The sequence below is a fragment of the Citrus sinensis genome, chromosome 1 (genome assembly GCF_022201045.2).
Source record: "Citrus sinensis cultivar Valencia sweet orange chromosome 1, DVS_A1.0, whole genome shotgun sequence".
Lineage (NCBI taxonomy): Eukaryota > Viridiplantae > Streptophyta > Magnoliopsida > Sapindales > Rutaceae > Citrus > Citrus sinensis.
Genome location: NC_068556.1, coordinates 2396225 through 2420028, shown reverse-complemented (window position 1 = coordinate 2420028; position 23804 = coordinate 2396225). Strand labels below are relative to the sequence as shown.

The following is a 23804-nucleotide window of genomic DNA, read 5'->3' as shown; positions in this document are numbered from 1 at the left end:
TTCAACTATTGAGGTCGTTTTTCGGCATCAACAAAATGTTAAACAAATAGCATCACCACCACTAATATTTGATGTATCAGCGACAGGCGACCACCGTTCAATTGGTTTCGCGCTGTGAAAGCCTCCGTATAATGGCGAGCTTATGGTTCCCTTGAAACATTTGGTTATTTTATCTTAACATATTTTATTTTTCATTAATATAAATTAATAGTAACAATTATTATTTTTGATTTGTCATTAATATTAATAAATCGTAATAATTATCATTATATATTACTATATAAGAAAACTTGTCCATCTTGGTAATTTGCACACAACACAATTTTTTGATTAATACAACAAACATGTTAAGTAAATTATTTAATAATTGATTTCCTTATAATCCAATTTTACCAAACATCTCATCAAATTATTTGCAAAGTTAATTATTGGAGAATTTATATGAGGATGGATTATTTAGCAAGCTAATGCAATCCCAATCATACCCTTAGCCAAAGATTAAGATCATAACTGCGTACAATACCAAAAATTTCGGAGTTTGATATATAGCCACGCACTTGATCAGTTCTCTTAATAGTAATAATTCATTGAAGATTAAGATTAAAAAAATCTAGGAGTTTGGTATATAGTCGCACACCTGATCACCTTTCATATATATATATATATATATATATATATATCGAGAGAGAGAGAGAGAGAATAATTCATTGATGCCACTAAAATATTAACAAAATTAAAGATTTCATGCACTAGCAAATAAAAAAATCACAAGCTTCAATCGGTGATGTAGCCAACCCTAAAATCAAAGGGGCAAAATTTAAATTACCTAAAAGAATTATATATATATATATATAGAGAGAGAGAGAGAGAGAGAGAGAGAGAGAGAGCTCTATTGTAGTAATAAATAGTGTTAGATAAATTTTTTAAAAGCTACTTATTCATAAATTTCTTCATTTTGACAATAATTTTTAAAAGCATGTATAGTTGCTATTTATAAATAGATATCAAATAAGACACCACGCCTTTTTTAAGTTCCTATTATAACTTTAATGTTTTAACAAAGAGACAATTACATCTTATTTTTTAATAAATCTTAATATATAAATAAAAAAAATTAAATTACGATTATTTCGGTCATTATATAACAAAACATCACATTCACATGTAATATTCTTTTTAAACTCAAAGCAACTATAATAACACACTTTACCAAACAACAAACTAATATTTAATAAGTAGATTACTCATTAGCATTATAGAAGTGGTTTATTACATAAGTCATCACAATCCCAAATTGGGCTAGCTAATGTAGGATTGTTGTATAAGATGAGCAGATTATTTTCTAGAGGTCATAACTAAGGTTACAGGTGTTCGTTTTAGGTATATAATATATCGTTTTGAAGCTTGTAACGAGAAAAACCAAATATAATAGCTTGCAGAGTTCTGCCCCGTGGTCGATTTAAGAGTTTTACTTCCTTCCTGATCATTTTTCAGCTTTAAGTTATTTTTCTATTTTCCTATTAATTTTATGATTTTATCTTTTTTTTAGATATTGGTTTTGGGCACTGTTTGCTTTGGTTTCTTTATTTAGATTAAGAGATTTTATTATAAAATAATATTTTAGATTTTTCTATTTTGATAAATTCACGATATTTAGGATTATTATAATAGGGGCTCAAAACACTAGTTTTGTTCATTTAAACTTTTCTAACAAAACTTTTATTATTTAGAAACCTAATTTCTTCTATCAATCACCTTTTTATATTTCCGCATCGTCACTGACTCTATGTTCTGTATGGTATAACTTTTCAATTGTGTTAATTCAGGTAGAGCTTTTAGTAAAATTAAGTTGTTACAAGTGGAGATTTACCAAAATATTTTAATTATTTGGTTGTCAATATGAACTTTTATTAAAAATTTTAAATTATAAAATTAGTTTAATAGAAAATTTATTTAAAGTTATATTATGAAAAGAATTGAATAAAAATGTAAAATAAATAAAAGGTATTTAGATACTTTAACACTTAAAAAATCCTCTACAACTTTTGTTCCCAAAAACCCAAAATAACTTATTTAATTTGCATTTTTATTAGTAGAGGCAAAATAACTTATTTAATTCTCAAAAACTCCCTACCCAAAATACTACCAAACAACAGTAACAATTTTGAAAAGAGCTTATAAATACTTTTAGTTATTAAATAAACCGCAACAAACATATACTAACTGTCAAATCTTATTTTTGGTACTTAATTTTACCAAAATTATTCATCATTTTACCTTATTCCTTTTATTCATTTTTATCAAACTTTATTCTCGCATTTGATACTCCTTACCCGCAAGATTTTTTTTTTGTTTGATACACCGCAAGAATTTACTCTGAATGCAAGGGTTTCATAAACGTGATATTTGAATGCAGAGATTTATTAGGCAAATTCCATATCGCCAGATTGAAAAATCTGACTTGAGAATTTATTTTGAGTAGAAAGGTTTCTTGAAAATCGTGAGATTTGAATTAAGTATTTTTTTTCTAACTTGGATGAAATTTTAAAATATATTTGAGATATCATGACATATGTATATTTATTTTAAAAAATTATCATGCAACTATTGATTGTATTAAATTCAACTACACATATCATGCATACATTAATTAATTGTAATACATATATGATATTTTAGAATCTCTCTCGCTTCCTTGAAAAATCAACTGCAATTAAGAAAGAATAAGACGTAATCATGTTATTGAGTTTGTAGAGTTTGAAGTTAATTTGACTACTATTGGGACTGCGGCCTGCGGGTACACTCTAAAAATTGGGTGACGTGAGATTTTAAATCTGTTTATTTATTCATCATGTGAGAGAGACAATAGGATAATGGAATCCCTAATTAGCGATCATCGATATTGACGTCACATCATAGAAACATTGTATCAAGACTTTATAACAGCTGCGAACATATTTAATCATAATTTATTGTCAGTTTTTAAATAAATAACTTATGTTGCATATGTGTGTCTATATAGTGCTGATCTAGTCTAAAAATCTGAATATTATTAAAATTCGAAAAGTTATTAAATCGTCCGGTTTTATAATAAAATATCATCACACTATTAAATTATATGGTCTAATAATTTTCACGTTCATTACATTATTAAACCTTTGTCTTGAATTGGAATATATAAGTTCAGATTGAAAAAATTTTCTCTAGAGTAGCGACTTGGTTCGAGATGTAAAATTTTATTAAAATCCGAGTCAAATTAACAATAGTATAAAAATATTTTTACAATAATATAAAAATATGTTAATATGATTGCCGGCTCATCCTGATTTATGAATTCAGAATGGGAAGTTTTCCCCTGTATATCAATATATCTATGCGCGAGCGTCTCTATAAGTCTGAGTGTCACACATACTGGTGTTTGAGAGGAAGAGAGAGACATGAGGGAGAGGATGCGGAAGCCAAAAGCTATCATAGTTGGGGGAAGCATAGCAGGGATATCATGCGCAAAAGCGCTTATTTTAGTAGGTTGGGATGTGGTGGTGATCGAGAAGACACGTGGACCTCCAACCGGAAACCCAACTGGCGCTGGAATCGCACTTCATCCATTGTCCCAGAAAATAGTTAAGTCATGGCTCCATCAACCTGATCTTCTTCACAACTGAAGATTCTGATAAGCTGATAACAGAAGCTTTACAGAACACTCCCCCAAAGATCTTGGATTAGAATAAACAAGATGCCTTACAAAGACAACTAGAGAGCTAACGAATTAATGTTCTATTAACTAAGACCAAGATTGTGTTTAGAAACAAACAAAGAAACGAATTGAATACAAGAAATCACAAAACACAGCTAGCTTACGTGGTTCAGTCAATTTGCATTGACTTACATCCACGGGGGAACAAATTCACCAGCTTTATTGAATTATCTCAAGTCTTGATTACAGAGATTACCAAGCACTCAATAAGAACAAGAAAACCCCTAGTTCTCAAGCTTTCTTTCTCTCGTTACAATGCTCTCAGTCTTTCAACAATACTCTGTTTTTCCAGCTGCGTATCACAACTTATAAACCACCCAAGAGGCATTTCCAGAAACACACGTGAGGGCCATGTGCAATAAGAGCTTCTTTAACAACCTTTTGTTTGCACGTGCTCTGCTTGTGCTTCATTAACTTCAAAACGGCAAGACTGTATGTCGTTGTAACAAGCAATTCATTTACTTTATTGAACGCAGTCTTTATGCGTCGTTTTACTGAAGTTATCGAGCATCACAAAACGTAAGCCAACACTACCGTTTCATCCTCTTTGATTTGATTAACTGAATACTCAACAAAACTCCACCTTGAAGCAAATCATCCCTGATAAACTTTCTCCCCATTTTTGTGTGCATTTCTCAGGAGCTGCACACTCCAGTCAAATCCAAGCAGAGGTTGAATTTGGCTGTAGGTACTACCTTTGTAAGCATGTCAGCTAGGTTACTGTCAGTGTGAACTTTAACCATTTTGATGACTCATTTAGACACTTCATTCCTGATAAAGTGTAGCTTCACATCAATGTGTTTGGTTCTTTCATGGTGTACTGGATTCTTGCTCAGATAGATTGCACTCGAGCTGTCATAATGGATATCAACAGACTGTTGCTTCTTACCCAATTCAGCTAACATACCCTTAAGCCACAAAGCTTTTTTAACAGCCTCTGTAGCTGCAGTGTATTCAGCTTCTGTAGTTGACAAAGCTACAATGTGTTGAAGGCTTGCTTTCTAGTTGATTAGACAACCATTTAGCATGAACATATAGCTTGTTAAAGATCTTCTTCTGTCATTGTCCCCTGCAAAGTCTGAGTCTACATATCCACATAGTCCATTATTTTTCCCCTGATCTCCTATATTGCAATCCAAGTCCCAAGGTACCCTTTAAGTATCTCAAGATCCATTTCACTGCATTCCAATGCTCTTTTTCTGGTGTTGCCATGTATCTGCTCACAAGGCTTAAAGCATATGCAAGATCTGGTCTGGTTAATACCATTGCATACATCATGCATCCAACAACATTTGCATATGGGATTTTTAACATTTCAGATTTCTCTTCATCAGTCTGAGGACATTTCTGATTTGAAAGTCTGAAATGTGATGCTAGAGGTGTCATGACTGGTTTACAGCTTTGCATCCCAAAGGTGTCAAGTACTTTAGCTAGATACTTCTCTTGAGTTAGAAATATCTTACCCCCCCTTTTTGTTTCTCCTTATTTCCATGCCTAAGATCTTCTTGGCATGCCCTAAGTCTTTCATGTCAAATTCTGAGCTGAGCAATAACTTTAAGGCATCAATCTCATCTCTTTGTTTGCAGGCTATTACCATATAATCCACATATAAGAGTAAGTATATGTGGAGGTCTGCTTTTGTTGTTTTGTAGTAAACACAACAATCAAAGCTGCATTTATTGAATCCATGAGATGTTATGAACTCATCAAATCTGAGGTACCACTGTCTGGGTGATTGTTTTAACCCATACAGTGACTTCTTCAGTAAACACACATGATTTGGCTTCATTTGGTCTGTATACCCTTTTGGTTGTGTCATGAAGATTTCTTCTTGTAGGTTCCCATGCAGGAAGGCTGTTTTGACATCGAGTTGATCAAGCTCCATGGCATAAACTGCTGTTAGAGCCAATAAGACCTTTATTGATGCATGTCTAACCACAGGTGAGAATACTTCTTTGAAATCAATGCCTTCCTTCTGTGTGTATCCTTTAGCTACCAGCCTAGCCTTAAACCTCTTAGGTTCTGTAGCTGACACCCCATCTTTGATCCTGTATATCCATTTGCATCCTACTAGCCTTCTGTTATTAGGCTTTCTCACCAGCTCCCATGTATTGTTTATGTAAAGAGAAGCTATTTCTTCATCCATGGTTTCCTGCCATTCAACCTTACTTGTACTGTTAACTGCTTCTTTATAGCTCTTAGGTTCTGTTTCATCAATTTCATGTGAGGTAGCAAGTGCATAAGCTATTAGATCTGCATAGCCATATCTCTTTGGAGGTCTTATAGTTCTTCTTTCTCTGTCTTTTGCCAACTGATAATCTTCAAGCTTAGTTTGATTCTGTTGATGTTGTTGTTCTGTATTGTGATCTTCATTTTCAGAATTATCTTCATCTGAATTTGCAGCTTCATTTGAAGACTTCTGAAATGAGTGCTTCACCTCAAACTGAATACTATCAGTACCTCTATCTTGAGATTCAACAGCTTTAGCTGGATTACTAGATGACAGCTCATCTTCCTCATTGAAAACTACATCCCTGCTTGTTATGCATCTGGGTGGAGTCAGTTCTGAACACCATAACTTGTAACCCTTCACTCCATCTGGATAACCTATTAGCTATCCCTTTAAGGCTTTGGGTTCTAATTTTCCCTGGTTTGTGTGTGCATATGCTGTACACCCAAATACCTTGAGGTTGTTGTAGTTTCCAGGTTTACCAGACCAAAGTTCATAAGGAGTCTTGAACTCAATGGCTGCTGAAGGACTTAGGTTGACCAGTAGGCAAGCTGTTAACAAGGTTTCTGCCCAGAGCCCTTTTGGCAGCTTTGACTGAATCATCATACACCTGACTTTGTTCATTAAAGTCCTGTTCATCCTTTCAGCAAGCCCATTTTGCTGAGGAGTCATTCTCACTGTTCTATGTCTGCCAATGCCCTCACTAGCACAGAAATTATCAAACATCTGATTACAATATTCAAGTCCATTGTCTATTCTTAGCTTTTTAACCTTATTTCCTGTTTGGTTTTCAACTAAGGCTTTCCAATCCTTAAACTTGCCAAACACTTTATCCTTTATTCTGAGAACATACACCCAAACTCTTTTTGAAAAGTCATCAATTATAGACATGAAGAATCTATTCCCCCCCATAGATGGAACTTGAGATGGCCCCCACAGATCTAAGTGGATGTATTCCAGAATGTCTCTAGTCTTGTGCTGAGATCTCTTGAAACTAACTCTTGTAGACTTCCCTAGGACACAGTCTTCACAAAAAACTAATTCCTCAATCTTATCACTTCCTAGAACACCCTGCTTAGCTAATTCTTTAAGACCCTTAATGCTCATGTGCCCTAGCCTTAGATGCCATAATCTGGTTGTATCCATGTTAACCTTAGTGGATACACTGGACTCTCCAGTTACCACTTCACCATCTAAAACATATACACTATTCTTTCTACTTCCTTTCATAACCAGTGTAGCCTCATTGTGGATTTCAATTTTACCATGTTCAAGCCTAACACTATAACCAACTCGGTCAAGCATCCCTAAAGAGATTAAGTTTCTTTTAAGGTCTGGTACATGTCTCACCTGCTTGACTTCTCTAATGGTTCCATTATGTAGCTTAAGGCATACGTTTCCTATCCCAATGACTTTGCACACTGCATTATTTCTTATCATAACCTTTCCCCCATCAATCTTATGATATTCAGAAAAGAAATTTTGGCAAGGACTCATATGAAATGTGCATCCAGAGTCAAGGATCCACTTACCCTTCTGCACTTCTTCTATTGCCACACATACATCAGCTTATTCATATCCCTCTTCTTTAACAATAGCTGCATCACCATTCTGTCCCTTCTTCTTGAAACTCTTCTCTGGGCAGTCTTTCTTAAAGTGCCCCTCCTTGTGACATTAGAAACACTTCAGATTTTTGTTCTTGTTCTTTGTCTTGCCTTGTTTCTTTTCCTTTCCATCAGTCTTGTCAATCTTTTCTTTCACAGTCAGCCCCTCTCCATGTACTCTATTTACTTGTTTCTCTTGTAACCCTCTTGTATTTAGAGCAGCTTTAACCTCATCCAGGGATAGGGATTGTCTGCCATACATGAGGGCATCAACAAAGTTTGAGTATGAAGGAGGTAGGGAGCTTATCAAGAGTAGAGCTTTGCCTTCATCATTCAGCCCTTCATCAATGGTTTCCAAGGTATCACAAACCTTATTGAACTCATCGATGTGCTCATCAAGAGAGGATCCCTCAGCCATCTTGAGTGAAAACATTCTCTTCTTGATGTACAATCTGTTTGCCAGTGATTTAGTCATGTATAAGCTCTCAAGTTTTGCCCATAACTGTGCCACTGTCTTCTCCTTAGCAACTTCTCTGATAACTGAGTCACTGAGACTCAAGATTATGGTGCTCTTGGCCTTCTTGTCAATTTCAGTAATTTGCTTAGGAATGCGTGATGAAGACCCCTCTTTACCTTCTTTCTTGGTTGCTGGTTCAATGGCATCACTCAGCCCCTGTGTGATCAACAGTGCCTCCATTTTCACTTTCCACATGTTGAAATCATTCTTTCCATTAAACTTTTCTAGATCAATCCTCGGAGCAGCCATACTTGGATCTAATCTTTCAATCTATCTCTGATGCCAATTGAAGATTCTGATAAGCTGATAACAGAAGCTTTACAGAACACTCCCCCAAAGATCTTGGATTAGAATCAACAAGATGCCTTACAAAGACAACTAGAGAACTAACGAATTAATGTTCTATTAACTAAGACCAAGATTGTGTTTAGAAACAAACAAAGAAACGAATTGAATACAAGAAATCACAGAACACAGCTAGCTTACGTGGTTCAGTCAATTTGCATTGACTTACAATCCACGGGGGAACAAACTCATCAGCTTTATTGAATTATCTCAAGTCTTGATTACAGAGATTACCAGGCACTCAATAAGAACACGAAAACCCCTGGTTCTCAAGCTTTCTTTCTCTCGTTACAATGCTCTCAGTCTCTCAACAACACTCTGTTTTTCCAGCTGCGTATCACAGCTTATAAACCACCCAAGAGGCATTTCCAGAAACACACGTGAGGGCCATGTGCAATAAGAGCTTCTTTAACAACCTTTTGTTTGCACGTGCTCTGCTTGTGCTTCATTAACTTCAAAATGGCAATACTGTATGTCGTTGTAACAAGCAATTCATTTACTTTATTAAACGCAGTCTTTATGCGTCGTTTTACTGAAGTTATCGAGCATCACAAAACACAAGCCAACACTGCCGTTTCATCCTCTTTGATTTGATTCACTGAATACTCAACAACAACATCACCTTACCTCTCACCATTGATAAGGTAATGTATGTGTCTACACAGAACTGGTTTAATTTCAATTGATGTTCCCACAAGTTGTGCTGATTTTTTTTTATTTTTCTTTCTGTGCGGAATCGGGCAGTAGATCAGGAAAAGAACATCTGTGCTGATTTTTTTTTTTTTCTTCATGGTCTTATATACAATACTCTGCCTGTCGAAATAGTTTTCTGGGGTCACTTGTACCTCACTTTCTGCATTTCTCACGACAAATCAACCGTCAATGTTTAAGCTAAGAATCTTAGAACTGATGTGATCATCGACGTAGTTGGAGATTTGCTGGTTGCAGCTGATGGGAGACGCTCATCAGTTCGCCGGACTTTTTTACCAGACTCTAAACTCAGGTTTCTGAACAAATTATATTTTATTTTCATATTTTCGGTTGTCTTGAAATTTACGGTTTATTTTTCATTTCTGTTTTTCAGGTATACATGTTACTGTGCTTGGAGGGGTGTTTTTGATTTTTCGGAAAATGAGAATTCAGAAACCATACAAGGCATCCGGAAGGCATATCCTACGATTGGGAATGGCGTGCACACGGACTTGGCCCCTGGAACTCACATCGTCCTTTATGAGCTTATGTACAAGAGACTCAATTGGATTTGGTATATCTCTCAACCTGAGCCTGAACTCAAGGCGATTGCCTAACTTGCTTCATTTTACCATTTATATGCATCCGTGTTAGCAGAGCTAGCTTCAATTAATTAATTAAGTAATTTCAGGGAGGTTCAGCTACAATGAAAGTGAGCAGTGACATGATCAAGAAGATGCACCAAGAAGTAGAGAAGATTTGCGTTCCTTAGCTTGCAAGAGTCATAAAAGAAACAAAGGAGCCTTTCCTGAACCTTATTTATGATTGCGACCCTTTGACACAAGTATACTGCGACAACGTGGTCTTTATTAGAGATGCGGCTCATCCCATAACCCCTCACTGTGCAAGAAGCACAAACATGGCCATAGCTGATGCAGCAGTGTTAGGTAAATGCCTTGAGAAGTTAGGGGAAGAAAATTTACATTCAGCTCTGGAAGAATATCAATCTGTTAGGCTACCTGTCACGACCAAGCAAGTCCTGCATTCACGGCATGTGGGTCAAATAAAACTTGGCTTACCTCTGCCTGATCGTGTGCCTTTTGATCCAAACACAGCAAGTCCTGAGGATTGTGAAATCCTCAAGCAGAGAAGTTTACCCTTCTTCGACGACGTTCCCGCCACACTCGAATAATCAGTACTACAGTAATTCCACTTGCACTTAGTTTCTTTTTGGAATAATCTATCTGCTTCTATCGTCCTTGCAGATTACTTTTGTTGATGATCATTTCCATCTTGGTTCTGATTGGTCAATAATTTTGTTATACTTCGTTCACATGAATAAATAAAAAATTGTCAAGTGAACATGTGTGCATTTTGTTAAAATTGAGAAGGGCAAATCTAAAAGTCAAATAATAGGTATGAATGGATCATTTCGTTCCATTTTCTTTTAGAGCACTATTGTCTTTAACTTCTCATCATGAATTTAGGGTTTTCCAAACTTATATACTTAGTGGTTTCAATACAATAAATATTCAAATTTGACTAGTGACTATCTCTTTGTAATACTGTTATGTCATATGGATGTTACCACTCATGGTCTCCACTCGGGAAAAATTCTAGAATACACTGTAAGTCATATAACAAGCAAATGATACTATAACTTGTGTGCATTTATTTTGAAAAATATCTACGTAGGTGATGGTTACACTAAATTCAATTACACACGTTGTATATGCATTGATTAATTGTATTATCTCGTATGTATTCTATAATTTCTCCTTCACTTGTGCATAAATAGTTCAACAAAGAATCTAATGCAAAAGAAAATTGAAGACATCCAATGCAACAGAATCACTGCAGAATCTGGCGGCTGGACGAATCCTTAATTTCCAAAGCAATTAAAAATAAAGAAATGGTTGCTAGCTAGTTGATTCATAATTGAAGTTCTGAGTTTGCAAGAGATTATTCTTTCATGAATAAAAAGATTCAGATACATAAATAAATCCGTGAAAACGGGGCTGTCAGAGTAATTGTGGAATTGGAAGTTAGTGCAAAGTAATATATTTAGAACAATAATCAGAATTTTAAATGACTTCCTAATATTAAGGGGATTTCTAAACCATTTGAATAACCAATTAATCAAGAGTATTTCTAGTCCATATAAAATTCATTTTCGAACTCTTTTATATTAACTCTTATAAATTCTTTTACGGAAACCACAAGTCTTATTATTACAATTCTACAGAGGTGGTGAATTTCCTGGAAGCTATAGACTTTCAGGAAAATTGTGTGAATTCTAATTAGCTCTTCCTTCACGTTGTTAAAATATGCCCACAGAGGCGCTAGCAATGGAGCCACCGCATACCGTCGTACTTGTTGGGTAGTGGAAGAACTGAAGAACAGGAATATCGAAATTATTGTAGAGAGTTAGACATGGCCATAAGAGGAGTGAGTACTAGTAATTGTTTTGGCTCTACACATTATCATCCCTCCGAGAATAATAAAGATATAAAAGCTGCAGCACTGATTGATGTGTAAAGGAAATTGTTTCATTTATCTTCTGCAATTTCTTCCTTCAAGACAGAAGATAAGAAGCTCATGACAAGGAACCATTGCGCGTTATTGGCAAAGAAAAACCCAACACTTGAATTATTGACAAAGGCCAGACAAAAAATTGACCTACAAGTAATGGAGGTGATAGAAAAGATATTTCGGACGGGCTGAGATTAGTTAATTGATTAATAACATAAGCTTTAAGCGACTATTAAGATATGAACTAATATTGAGTACAAGTTAGACTTACTGACTTTTATGTGTACCACTTATAATAAAATTCAAAAATTTTTCTACAACACATGTTGATCGCCATGCTAAAAGTTACCAACTCCCATGTTTAGTTTTCCTTATGAATCATCAGTCATCTTACATAAATTCTGCCACGTACTTTGCATAAATCTCAATCATGTCTTGTGCTTAAATAGCGTTTACTAACGAGTAGCAAAACATCCTCTTTCATGGAAATTGTTTTTGGGAAAAACAAAGATGGATCAATCAATGAGACAACACAAGGACAATGCCATCCAATCATGGCGTCATTTTTATAAGAAAATTAGAATTGAAAATTATGAAAGTTGGGTGTATTTCAATCAAGAATTTATTTTTATTTTGTTGAAGTAGAAACACTGAATTAATTAAGACGCTTTCGTTATTACAGGAAGGAACACAAGTATCGCAGTTCTTTTACTCACAGATGAGGTCAACCCGACTATTTATAGGCAGGTATATTAGCATAATGAACAATCCAAGCTGTGTCCTTTGAAGCTTCCCCAAAGCTGTGAGAATACAAGAGAAGGTTTGTCTCTAGATGACTTAGTTGCATAAAAAAAATGATACTTTCTCTTGAAAATGATACAATTAAATTAAATAAATTTGATGATAATATTATATTTACAATCTATTCCAATCCTTTATTAGACCAAACAAAAGATAATATTAAATATAATTCAATCTAATTTTATCTATTACTAATCATATTTGGTAAAAATTGAATCCATTCCAGCGTACCAAGTGTATTAAATTGCTAATTGTTGGTTAAAAAATATTTTGCAGCGGAAATATTTGGATCACAATTCTCATACAATATATAAAATTACCTTAATCTAGAAATCGTACATTTGCTTTTTGGCTGAAGTAATCTAGGCTCCCAGATCACGATCCGTTACCACTACTCCCGTTAGATCACGAACCGTCACCACCAATCTTGTTAGATCACGATCCGTCACCAATAATCTTCCAGATTATGATTTAAGTTTGATCTGCACTTGACATGTGGGCGCCTTTATTACCACTAAAAGCAACTAACAAGAGAAAATATTTCTCTCAAAATTAGAGAGAAAAACTCTTTTTCTCTCATCTATATATTGTGGTTCCTCTCCCCTTTTAGAGAAAACAAGCCCTTTTATATCTCTATTTGGTGGAAACCGTAGGCTCCATATTTATATATTTTTTAATTCTCTTAAATCAAATTTGATTTAAATTAAAAAAAATAAAACTAAAAGTGGCATTACTTGCTCTTGTTATAGGGGCCCACCTTGTAAAATAACATAAGACCCCTTACACACAAGTATATTAAATAGAGCATTCCACTAAATAATATATTTAGGTTTTTAACCCACTAAATAACATAAGACCTCTAATTTCTCTCAAAATTAGAGAGAAAAACTCTTTTTCTCTCATCTATATATTGTGGTTCCTCTCCCCTTTTAGAGAAAACAAGCCCTTTTATATCTCTATTTGGTGGAAACCGTAGGCTCCATATTTATATATTTTTTAATTCTCTTAAATCAAATTTGATTTAAATTAAAAAAAATAAAACTAAAAGTGGCATTACTTGCTCTTGTTATAGGGGCCCACCTTGTAAAATAACATAAGACCCCTTACACACAAGTATATTAAATAGAGCATTCCACTAAATAATATATTTAGGTTTTTAACCCAAATAGTTAGTTTGTATATTTTTTATTAATCCAGTAGTGGCACAGTCAATTAAATGAGCTAACTTGGGGATTCTATGGGTACATATAATAATAGCAACAATAATTAGGTCTGTCATTAAACTAGCCCAATTATTGAATTCCAAATCTACTCCACTAAAAGATTGGAACTGACCTCCATAATTGTATGTTATCTAGGATAGTGTTCTCGAATAATAATTCGACCCATGCCACAATGATTTCTTTACTGCATAATCCTTTGTACCACATCGTTAATTAAATCGATATCTCAACTGTCAAATTAATTTAATTACATCTTATTCCTTGATATTTACTGGTTTTCTCTAATGATCATTTTCAATATACTAAATATGTTGACATACTCTGACCAGAGAATTTTATGATCAAGTGCCGAAAACTCATCAAGAGATGTGTTGTACAAATTTTATATTGTTAATTTATAACTTCAATATTCATAATTGCTCCCACCAAGATATTGGGTAATCTTGACTATAAGTGTGTGTCATGTCAATTAGTAACTCAAATGGAATAACAATTACAATCATGAAATTATAACTGACTCAAGATTAAGATTATAGTAAAATTAATGCTTATGAGAGTTAATAAGTCTGACAGTTATTATAAAGTTAATTAAATCTCATATGTGATCCAGTTCAATGTAGTCTTACTACATCAATAAATTCATACATAATTAAGACAAATCATTCAATGGATTTATTACAATCTATACCTAAATAAAGTGCCCAACTTTATTTATCAACTGCAAACTTAATTTATTTAATCATAAGATAGTTTGTATTTATGTCTTTTGTGAATCCATATGGTGATCACATAAATACATATAATATGATTAAATGGACTTTACTCAAAATATTAATGTAACTAAGATACTTGAATAAAATACCTCATTTTTTATAATAATCAGAAAAATTGTTTATTACAATTAAATAAACACATATGCTTTTAACGAGCATATTTTTTCAATAATCTCCCATTAGCTCTCAAAGCATATTTGGCATCTCACACATGCCCACAGATTGCCCACAGATTCTAAGTGCAAGTTAAAAAGTTTCCCAGGTATGGCCTTAGTAAAAGGATCTGCCAAGTTTTCTTGTGACGCAATCTGAGTAACTTCCACATCACCTCTCTGCACTATATCCCTTATAAGATGATACTTCATCTCAATATGTTTTTGTTTCTTGTGGTTTATTGGTTCCTTAGATTGAACTACCGCACCACTATTATCACAAAATAGTTTAAGGGGTGCAGTTACAACATGTACCACTCAAGATCTTGTAGGAACTTGCAGAACCGTACAACTTCTTTTGCAGTTTCAGATGTAGCCATATATTCAGCTTCAGTTGTAGAGTCTGCGATACATGATTATTTCACACTCCTCCAATTAATAGCTCCATTTCCTAATGTAACACACATAGTTGAAAGTTGATTTTCTGGAATCCTCATATGACATAAAGTCAGAATCAGTATAACCCATTAGAATGAGTTCATCACCAGAATACACAAGCATATAATTTTTAGTTTTTTTCAGATATTTCATTATATGCTTGATTACAGCCCAATGTTCGGGTTCAGGATTAGATTGATATCTATTAACCATCCCTACTAGAAAACATATGTCTAGCCTCGTGCAAAGCATGACATACATGAGACTTCATACAACTTCTGTATAGGGAACTCGTCTCATTTTCTCTTTCTCTTCAAATGTTTTAGGTGATTGATCCTTGGAGAATGCAATTCCATATCTGAATGGTAACAAACTAGTCTTGGAATTTTCCATGCTAAATCTAGCCAATATCTTGTCGATATAGACCACTTGAGACAAGGTTAAAGTTTTATTCTTCCGGTCTCGTTGTAATTTGATACCAAGAAAATAACTTGCCTCTCCCACGTTTTTATATAAAATTGTTTTGTTAACCAACTCTTTATTGTAGTCAATACTCCTATATCGTTTCCAATAAGGAGAATATCATCTACATAAAGAACTAGGAAGGCTATAAATATTTCCTGAATTTTCTTGTATACACATGGTTCATCAATATTCTAAATAAATCCAAATGATTTAATCGCTTAATCAAATCTGATGTTCCACGACCGGGATGTCTACTTCAATCCATAAATGGATTTCTGCAACTTACATACCATGTGTTCTTGGCCTTTTTGTATGAATCTATCTCGTTACTACATGTAGATGTCTTTTTCAAGATGCCCGTTAAGAAAAGCAGTCTTGACATCCATTTGCCAAATTTTATAATCTAGTACTGTAGCAATGAAGAGCAAAATCCTTATATTTAAGCATAGCAACTAGAGAAAATGTTTCCTTATAATTGATTTCCTCTTTCTGAGTAAACTCTTTGGCTACTAATCTTACTTTAAATGTTTCCACCCTTCCGTCTACTCCTCTTTTTCTCTTGTAGATCAATTTGCACCCTATAGGTTTTACCGCATTTGGTGCCTCTACAACTTCCCAGACTTTATTGGAATACATAGATTCCATTTCTTGATTAATGGCCTTTTTTCAAAGTTCAACATCTCTGTCTATTAGAGCTTTGTTGTAGTTAGTGGGATTTTGTACATGTTCATCTGAGATAGTCGTATAGGTTTCTCCTAATAACATGCATCTCGCAGGTAACCTAGTTACCCTCCCACTACGATGAGATTCTAAAAGTGATGGTTGTTCAAGGATAATCCTGTGTTGATTAGTTAGTTGTTGTTCTTCCTGTTCTATAACAGGTGTTGAAATCTAAGCATCAACTTGATTACCTGACAGTTCTTCAAGTATTACCTTACTCTTATGTTTGAAGTTTTTAATATAATCTTCCTCGAAAGAAGTGAAATATGTGCTCACGATCACTTTCCAATCTTGAAAACTATAAAATAAACCTCCATTTTTCCTTTAGGATGCCCTACAAACATACAAACCTCAGAACGTGAATCCATTTTGTTTGTCTTTGGTTTCAGCACATGTGCTGGTAATCCCCAAATACGAACATGTCGTAAACTTTTAGCTCAAAAAGACTATCCTCGTCATATTTCTTTTCTAAATAAGATTTATAGAATGACAATGATTAATCTTAATAGACCAACAAGCCTATCATTAATCATTTTTTAAAAATCTTATTATAGTTTATACGACTTAAACATAAATATTAGAGGTGATATTGGTTAGAAAAAAAAAACATTTCTTTTCTTAGATAAATGCACATACTCTTTATCATTATATCGTGCTTTGAATAGATTAATGGACTTATATGATATAAATTGTCTTTATAAAGAACCAAAATAAGTAATAAACAGAAGATAAAAAAATAACAGTGTACTCATGTTTATTAAAACAAGCCACCGAAATTAAATTCCTCTAATATTTATAATAATAAAGACAAATATCAAACTAATCTCGTAAATTTGATCTAGCCTTTCAACTAATATAAACTAGCATGTCCTCAACTGCTGTTTGAAGCTTTGTTCACTTAATCTCTTGGTTTCCTGAAAACCAAATAAATGAATTACAAATAAGATTAGTTATCTTAGAATTCACTGTTGCATGCATCAATAGAAATCTAAACTAATTAGAAAGATTAAAGATTTCATATATTTGATTTTAATAATCTTAGGACAATCTTTATTCCAGTGACCCTTCTGTCCACATTTGTAACACTTGCCTTTTGGCTTGCCATCTCTTTTAGTGGACAATTTTCTCATCCCAACTCTCTCTTGATTATTCTTGTCTTTCGACTTAGGCCTTCAAGAGAATCATTTTTCAGGAAGTTTCCTACTATGATAAAATTCTTTTATAGCATGTAGTTCGTGCATTAATTCAATTAAAGTCATATCTTTATTGTTTAAGATATAGCTGACCTTAAACTCTTTGAATGTATTAGGCAACAATTCAATCACGATGTTAATCTTTATTTTATCATCGATTTGAACACCATGAATCTCTACTTCATTCAAATAGTCCATCATTTTGAGGACATGATCACGAACTCTTGCGCCCTCTTCCATCTTAGTATCCATAATACGTTTTAACGCTGCTTTTCTGGCAAAATGAATATTCTGCCCAAACATCGGATGAAGCTAGCCATTTTGTTAGCTTCGCACCATTTCTCATAAGGCTCCATCTGATTTCTATAATCGTATAACGTTGGTTCTGGAGGGAATGACTGGGTCAACACATATTTGCAACCCTTAGCAGTGAGAATATTAAATAGATTGCGTTTCCAATCTAAATACATTTCGCCAGTGAGTTCAATTTTAACAAGGATAATTAATAATGGGTTGATGGAAGACATTTTCTGAAAAACAAAATAGACATGCATAAATACTTTGAAACAAATAATGTTCACAATAAATGATCCAAAATGCAAAAAAATCATAAATGCATTTTATTTTATTGTAACGATAATCTAGTACTGCTTTGGCAAACTATCCATTGGGGAGTCATGTTTACACTTACTAGACCCAATTATCTATTGGATTATTTATTTTTACGTAGAGACATGATAAATAATTATTGTTATCATTTTGGGCCCAAATTTGTTACAGAGCTTCGTTGGGAAGGTTAATAACAAATTTTAGTTGAGTGTATAACTATTGTTTCAATCTACGTATCTTCCATACCATGCAGCCACCGTTAGGGTGATCAACAGATTGAAAAATATTTCGATCTTAGATTCATCAAATAAAATGTCTAATATATATACCCTCCGTAGGAAGCATCACCGTATCATGAAATCGAGGTATATATATAATTTTATTATTGAACTAACAATGGAGCCTGTGGGAAAAATTATCTTGAATTTTCTCTCTTCCACTCGATATTTTAAAGTTAGTTTTTCCAATATACAGATTATATCCTATATTGTTAATTGCATGCTTCCTACAATAATATTATCTAGATGAAATCTAATATTATTAAGCACATGCAAAATTCAAACAATAAATGTCTAGATTCATAATCTATAGATGTCATGTATTATGATGCATAGAGTGGCACTTCCTATTCTATATGACATGTTATCATGGCATGTTATCAACCAAACATAGCATATAGATTAAAAGCAATTAAACAATCTCAATTCATGATTTTCCTAAGAAAAAAATTGACTTAATCTACAAGCCTAATATCTATTGGGCTTTAAGTCAACATCCATCTTTCTTTTTTCTCTTCCTTGAACTTGCTCTTCTACATAACTATTGCCTTGAGGACTTTTGGGCTTTTAAAATTTATCTTTGGTTCAATTTTTAAATTTAAATTTCGGCACCTTTCAAAAAACAAATTCTATTGGCTCTTATTTTTTTAAATACCTCTTTTTAAAAAAAAATCCAGACCCAATTAGTTTAATAAAATAAACCCAAATTTATCTTTAAAATTTTTTGAGCCAAATAAATTTTATTATTGATCTACCAAATTTTCATTTATATAACCCAATTTTGAAATCCCTTAAATGGGCTTGGGACCAATATAAATAAATCTGGACAAATAATAACAATTGGGCTTATCAAATTTATATTTATATCATCCAATTGATAGCAATAATGGGCTTGGATCCACTATACATAAATTTGAATTTTTCTGCCCAAAACCCAAAATATTTAGGCTGAACTGTAAAATAATGAAATTGTAGGGTGCCATGGGGTATAAACCCAAAACCCTAAATCACTTATTTTTCTTCCAGCCGTCACCAACATATACTGTTGGACTTAAATGCAATAACATTTCAAGCCTTGCCAGAAAACATAAATTAGTGAGACAATAGGGTGTCAATGAAAAAATTGAAAAGAAACCCTCCATCCCTTCGTGCTTTTCGCTGCCAATTCTAGAGAGGCTGCCGTTTCTTCTTCTCCTTGCCGCCATCAACTTTTCTTTGTTTTTTTTGGGTTCTTTACATTATTATATAATAAAAAATAATATTTACAAGAACTCCTATACCATAGATGGCTTACAAAGAATCTAAGAACAATGAATTAAAATAATCAAGAGAGAAATATGGTGAAAATTGACCACCTCTCTTATTACAAATCTATAAAATTAATACAAAGAAATATCTAACCATGAATTGAGACAACCTTTAATATGCTCAATAATTATACACATTCACATAATGAAATAATATATAAAAATTAGTGCCACCAATTTTATACACATAATACAAGAGATTGATTTCATACAGTAACTCTATATATTTATATGAGATCGCTCTGATATCAATTATTGGTTTAAAGATATTTTGCAGCAGAAATATTTGGATTACAATTTTCATACAATATATAAAATTACCATAATCTAGAAATCGTACCTTTACTTTTTTGCTGATGTATTCTAGGCTCCCAGATCACGATTCGTTACCACCACTCCTGTTAGATCACGAATTGTCACCACTAATTATGTTAGATCACGACCTGTCACCAATAATTTTTCAAGTTATGACTCAAGTTTGGTCTGCACTTGATGTGTGGACGTCTTTTTCACTACTAAAAGCAACTAGTAAGAGAAAATATTCCTCTCAAAATCAAAGAGAAAAAATCTTTTTCTCTGATCTGTATATTGTGGCCTCTCCCCTTTTAGAGAAAACAAACCCTTTTATCTTTTTTAATTCTCTTAAATCAAATTTGATTTAAATTAAAAAACAATAAAACCAAAAGTGACGTTACTTGCTCTTGTTATAGGGGCTTACCTTGTAAAATAACACAAGACCCTTACACACAAACATATTAAATGGAGCCTCCCACAAAAAAATATATTTAGGCTTTTAACCATAATAGTTAGTTATCTTGCTTATTAATCCAGTAGCGGCGCAGTCAATTAAATGAGCTAACCCGGGGATTATATGGGTACATACAATAGTAGCTACAATAATTGGACATGTAATTAAACTAGTTCAATTACTTAATTCCAAATCTGTTTCACTAAAAGATTGGAACTGACCTCTATAATTGTATGTTATCTAGGATAGTGTTCTCGAATAATAATTCGACCCATGCCATATTGATTTCTTTACTGCATAATCCTTTGTACCACGTCATTAATTAAATCGATATCTCAACTGTCCAATCAATTTAATTATATATTGCTCCTTGATACTTACTGATTTTCTCTAATGATCATTTTCAACATACTAAATATGTTGACACTCTGGCCAGTATGTGTGTATATGATTTTGTTACTTATGATGGCTCGTGGAACTGGACTCTTTTTGCTCATTTTCTTCCACATCATGTCCTACTAACTACTAAGTATAGCCGCAATTAAACCTCCCCATCTCAATGGCGATCAGGATCATTTTTATTGGGGTCATTCAAAATCTGGCAAATTTACAGCTAAGTCCGCCTATAACCAGCCGATGAGTAAAAATCATAGTGCGGTTGATCCGAGATGGCAGCTTATCTGGAAGTGGCAGGGTCCTCGACGTGTTAGAACTTTCATGTGGCTTGCTGTCCAGGGTAAAATTCAATGTAACACTGAACTTTATAAAAGACGTGTTGTTGCTGATATGGGTTGTATTCGTTGCAATGGGGTTATAGAGGATGCTGCTCATGCTTTTCGGGATTGTGTTGCGGTTCAAGGAATCTGGAGGAAACTCTTTATGGGCCATGCTTACGCTAACTTTTTCTCTCTACCTCTGGATGAATGGATTTTCCAAAACTTGAAGAGCACGGAACAGAGGGATGATGGCCGTGCCTGGGCTTGTACTTTTGGGGTAGCTCTGTGGCGAATATGGTGCTGGAGAAACAAGTTTTGTTTTGAGGGATCGGCTCAAAGTGTAGATTATATAGTCAAGGATATTTTTTCTCATGCTGAAGAAATAATGCTGACTTTTGATACGTCCCATGGCAGCAAGAAAACACGGATTGAAAGGGTTTTTGGTTGGAAGCCTCCTCCAGTCCTCCTTTTCCTTTCTATAAGCTTAACACGGATGGCGCTTGCAAAATTTATTATTGAAAATAAATATCATCCATTTGTGATTTATTATTCTAATTGAATAATTTAAAGGCCCAAAGTCCAATTAAATCCATTAAAAATAAATCAATCGAAACAAAATTTATTATTGAAAAATAAAACAAGAATATTTGCTGTTCAATTTTTATCATTTGTTTGCCCTCTCTCTTAAGCGTGCGTAAGGAGAAATATCAAACACTAGAAAAATAGTGAAGTAAGGATGCGTTTGGAATTGAGGCTGGGCAGCTGTAACTTAAAAATTATAGCACTAAAGTGTTTGGTAGACACTAACTGCTGTAACTTAAAAGTTATATTGATATGAATTTTTACTTGTATAATGAAAAATCTATTATATTTATAATAATTTTATCAAAAGTATTATTTCAAATTTACATTTACTATAATTACTAACTTTCGTTTCATAGTTCTATTTTTTTTTCACAGCAGATATACCTTAAAAGTTACAGTACCTTAATTCCAAATGCATCTAAGGTTACAAACTTTTTCCTTCGTTATATTTCGTATTGGTTATTTTGCACTTATTAGTATGATTTTCTGGTTACACCACTGCTTGTTTAATAATAGTTTATAATTTATGCTTGATTGAAAATGATTGAATAATAAATTTATTAGTTTCTAAGTATTTTTTTTATGAAAAAAAGTACTATTTTAAATGTGGCTGCTTAATTATTTTTGTAACAGCTACTTAAGCATCGCAGAACATCCCTAGATGGCGATTTGTGATCGCAGGTGTTCGTTTTACAGATTGTTATATGATCGTCTTAACAAACGTTTTGTGTCAGTAAACAGCAACTGTAAAGGACATATTCTTCTTGTATGGTCACAGTAGGTTTAAAAATAATTGAAAATATATTATAATGTAATTTAATAATGATTGAAGAAAAACAGTATTGCTAAAAAATGAGTAATTGCAAATGCGTTTCGTGCCCCTTTTCACATTTTTCAGAACCCTTTTAAGTTCTCGCTTTCCCTTCTCTTTCCTTTTTATTTGAGAGCTATCCAACCGTCCATTTCCATTCACTAATCCGACGACACTAATTTACTTTGTTGCACCGTTCAGATTATGCAGTCTGCCGTCCTCTTTTTATCTTTTTAGTGGGTCATTAGCATTAGGATGTGTTTCTTTGCTGGTCTTCTTGTAATTACTGCATTTGCATGTATTGTTGACTGAGTTTTTTTGAAGCATGCATTTTGCAAGCCATCTTCAAATAATTTACTCGCCTATGCACTTCGCATTACTTCTTTATCAATTACCTTCAGGCCATGACTATCTTGGACATACTCTAAGATAAAGTAATAAAGTACAAATCATAACCATATACGCAAAATAATAAATAATAGAAAACTCATTATAAAGAAATGATATACTTTAAAGTAGTTCCAACATAACCAAACCCTTACGCTTATATTATATTTGATGCAAGTTGAAAAAGCCAAAAAAATGTTTTTAAAAATGTTTTGTATTTGGTAACGGAATGTCTTAAAATATGGATGGGCATTTAATGAGACTTGTGGACAATTCGAGAAATTGGGGAGTTGAATGCCGGGATTGGATTCTCGGCATGCTTCGGATTGCTTTATACTTATTTAACAATCTAGCACCCAAAAAAAAATCTTTGATAAATATTTTTTAAATAATTTATCTTTGTACTAATCATTAAAAACATGAGAAAGTAGCTTTGGAAATCCGGGTTTTTTATAGAATTTGATTTTGTAAAGCATAATACCAAATTTTCCTCATTTTAATAATACAATTTCGAACACACCCTAACACTAATAACATATTTATGTTTACATTTAAATAAAACAAAAAAAAAGGAAACAACTAGATTATTGCTGGCGTCCGGCGATGTCTTCGGCACCGTCGTCAGCATCTAGCTAAAGTCTTCATTATGCAACAATACCTCTGCTATCAAACTCCAAAACGTATGATGTTACCGTCAATAACAGAGAAATGGCGGCTGCTCACGCACACCTCTAAAATAATTGCAGCCATGAAACGGCAAACAAATAGCGTCACCACCACTAATATTTGATATATCAGCGACAGGCGACCACCGTTCAACTGGTTACGCGCTGTGAAAGCCTCCGTATAACGGCGAGCTTATGGTTCCCTTGAAACATTGGATTATTTTATCTTATCATATTTTATTTTTCATTAATATAAATTAA

General features: G+C 33.4%; 1 pseudogene; it reads left to right on the top strand.

The window, feature by feature from the left end:
- Positions 1 to 9175: 9175 nt before the first annotated feature.
- Positions 9176 to 10332, top strand: LOC102614252 (uncharacterized; annotated as a pseudogene).
- Positions 10333 to 23804: the final 13472 nt, after the last annotated feature.